This window comes from Tasmannia lanceolata, unplaced genomic scaffold, assembly GCF_043159265.1.
Source record: "Tasmannia lanceolata isolate RefF3 unplaced genomic scaffold, GAP_Taslan_0.1 ptg000008l, whole genome shotgun sequence".
NCBI lineage: Eukaryota > Viridiplantae > Streptophyta > Magnoliopsida > Canellales > Winteraceae > Tasmannia > Tasmannia lanceolata.
The window spans coordinates 65,300,427-65,304,024 of NW_027518685.1; the positions used below are offsets into that span (position 1 = coordinate 65,300,427).

The 3,598-nt window shown below is 37.3% G+C and overlaps 1 pseudogene; it reads left to right on the forward strand.

Moving 5' to 3' along the window:
• The first annotated feature begins 625 nt into the window (after positions 1-625).
• Positions 626-1,794, forward strand: LOC143883169 (mitogen-activated protein kinase homolog MMK1 pseudogene; annotated as a pseudogene).
• The last annotated feature ends 1,804 nt before the right edge of the window (positions 1,795-3,598 follow it).

A 3,598-nucleotide genomic window follows, 5' to 3' on the forward strand; every position in this document is an offset into this window, starting at 1 on the left:
GCTCTCTCCCTCCTTTGGTAAATTTACATTTATTTTTTAACTTTCTGCATTTCTGTTACAAAACTCGGTGCAGGATGGTTACGGGATTTAGGGCTTCTTTTGCCCCAAATCCTCTAACGTAAACCCCTCTCCTCTCTATAAATAGGGCTACGTTCCCTCTCCTTATCCCACCACTTTGTCTCCGGTCCTACCATAGACAAACGAGATAGAGACAAGAACCCTGGCGCTCCACGGTGTTGGACAAATTGAGGGAATCATAAACCCAGAGTTTCTTTTTCTTTATGTACTATCCTTTTCCGTTTAATTTAGTTAACCTGATTATGGTCAGCTGTGAGATCTTTCAGGACTCGTATAACAGCAAACGATCTCAATCATGATAACTGTCGCTTATTTTCTTTCTTTTGTAGACTCATTTTATTTACATTCTGAAATTATGCGTAATCCAAATAAAGGATAAAAAGGATAAGTTATCATGATTAAAATATTCAAAAATGCCAAATCAAGTAAAGAGACCCTATTCATCCGGGCAAGAGGGGTGCCTAACACCTTCCCCAATTCTCCAGCAGCTCAAGCCTCTGATAAAATCATGTCCAAGAGGGTGCCACCTCTAGTGTTTCCGCAGCCGATGGTGACACCGCTCGGAATCAAAGTATTCCAGCAACTCTGAGTCATGGACGTCATTTCATCCAGTACAATATCATTGTCAATATCGTTGAGGTCACCGTTAAATACAAGCCCCAAATCATGCCCGTTAGAAAGGAAGCCTACATCATCGTATTATGTTCTTTGAATTCAGAGACGAAAGAGCAAGTAGCAATAAAGAAGATCGTGAACACGTTTGATGAAAAAATTGATGCAAAAAGAACTATGCGGGAGATAAAGCTTCTCCGACATATCGATCATGAAAACATTGTGGCTATCAGATCAATAATACCACCACCTCTTCCGGAGACATTCATATGGATCATGAAAATGTTGTGGCTATCAGATCAATAATACCACCACCTCTTCTGGAGACATTTAATAATGTTTACATTTCTTATGAGCTAATGGATACTAACCTTTATCAAATAATTTGCCCCATTCAAGCTTTATCAGAGGAGCACAGACAATATTTACTGTATCAGATACTATGAGGATTGAAATAGATACATTCTGCAAAATTTTTTCCCAAGGGCTTAAAGCCAAACAACTGACTCTTGTATGCAAATTGTTATTTGAAGATTTGCTCGTATTGCCTCTGAAATGGATTTCATGAGAGTATACTGTAACTAGATGGTATTGAGCACTGCTTAATTCATCAGAGTATACAGCATAAATTGATTTATGGTTTGTGGGCTGTCTTTTCATGTGTTGATGGGTATGAAGCCTTTATTTCCTAGTAGACATTCTATGCATCAGCTGTGATTATTAATGGAGCTGATTGGCATGCCGAAAGAGACTAATTTTGGTTTCGTGAATGAAAATGTAAGAAGATACATTCAACCACTTCATCGCCACACCCAGCAGTCATTTACTGAGAAGTTTCCAAATGCTTACCCTATAGCTTTTGAACTTGTTGAGAAGACATCGACATTTCATCCTAGGCAGAGAGTTACCGTCAAAGACGTCTGGCACATCCATACTGGCCTCTCAATATGATATCAGGAACAAGCCCGTCTGCTTAACACCCTTTACCTTCAATTTCAAGCAGCATGCATTGACAGAGGAACAATGAAAGATCTGATCTACAGAGAGGTAATGGCATTTAACTGCAAGTATCATCAGAAAAGGTTTGTTGTCTCTTCTCGTTAGCTTCTTGAATGGCACTTATCATACTTGCACTCACATGATCACATATTCCTTATGATAAGCAGAGGGGAGAGGGGAGTGCACATTGAATATTCTTATCTACATTGTGCTTAAACTTGCTAGTCTACCCTTTTTGCTAATGCCAGAAGGGGGAGAACTTTAGTGAAATTGATTCCTTGTCCTTACGGATTTGCATCACATGTTTATCTTGTCTATTTATATCCATGCATATGTTGAGGGGGAGTAGTAGCACATTACTTGTTTAGTTATGCCTAATGAGGTTCCTGCCACCTCAGAATCAATTTGGTTTGTCATTATAAAAAAGGGGGAGATTGTTAGCTTATAGGTCACCAAGGGTTCAACTATTCCTTGTTTTGATTATTCTCAAACACAAATTAATTAGTATGGTAAGGACTAATGATTGCACCCTTTGAATTGTTTACATCTTTTAAAGAAAATATAGGGGCACAGTAATCATCTTGTGCAGAATTTGACCACCATTTGAGATTCGTTATTTCTTTCAATATTTGATCTCTTTGGCTTCAAATTCTTCTATCTTTCCAATTATAACCCTGAAACACCAAAAATACACAAAATACCTTAGTAGTACCGCTCTAAATATGAAATATGCATGCTTTTCCTACCTACAATTCACACATAATGTGCTCATCAGATTTCCCCCATACCTAAGCTTTACTTGCCCTCGAGCAAACAAAAAGAAAATAAACAAAAATAAAAACTCAACAAAAACTAAAATCCTAACTCACTTTCGTAGGAATCACGATTGCATTTAGCACCTGTAACAAGCATTTAAACCCCTAGGTTACCCTAGTGGACGAGTTGTGTCTCTTGAGTGTTTGCAGTGAATATACACACTCCAAAAATTAACTTTTCGAAAACAAAAACTTACATTACAAATCCTTAATATAGAATAAAGCCAAATATAATACTTCCTCTTGCTTTAATATTTTACTCAAGATAGAAACTTCTAGAATACCCCCATACTTGATCTTTGTTATCCCATTCTAAGTTGTGAAATTCAACATATATCTTAATTAGAGAATCCTCCTTTATAGTTTTCACACTTTTGTCCCCATAGAGTAGATTCTAATGTAATCTATGCTACAAAAGAATTTGAATCAGAAATTTGATAGAACTTGTACAATTATATGGTTCCATCTTTCTTTCCACTTTCCCATTATTTCTAAGGATTGAACTCAAGTATTCCTATACTGCCGTTGGCGTGAATGACAAGTAGGGCTTGCACTAGACACCCAATTTACTAAGTAATGTTGGAATAATTTTTGCAATTTTGCATATATCTTTAGAAATTGATGCAATATGTGAAATACAAGTGTGGCAATCCAAGAGGGGGTGAATTGGTTAACTAAAACTTTTGGCTTAGTTAGATTTGGTATTAAAAATTAATTCATCAATTAAGCACTAATTAATCTAACCCTTGTTAACTAAGCAAGACAATGAAATTAGGGTTTAGACATTACCAATCATTTATATTCTCTAACCCTTGTTAATATAGATTAAAGATAAATGCAAGCGAAAGAAGTTACCAATCACCAAAGAAGAAGGGGAGACGAAGAGGCACACCACAATGAGGACACCAAGATTTATAGTGGCTCGGTCTATCAACAAGACCTACACCACTCTCCCATGTTTGGCTCCTTGGGTACCCCACTAATGTTGAGATTTTATACGCCTAATCTCCAAGCGTTACAAACGTCTTCTCAGCCTCCGAGGGGACAAACCCTCTTTGCTCCGGATTCACCTTTCTTAACGGGCCGAATCAGAG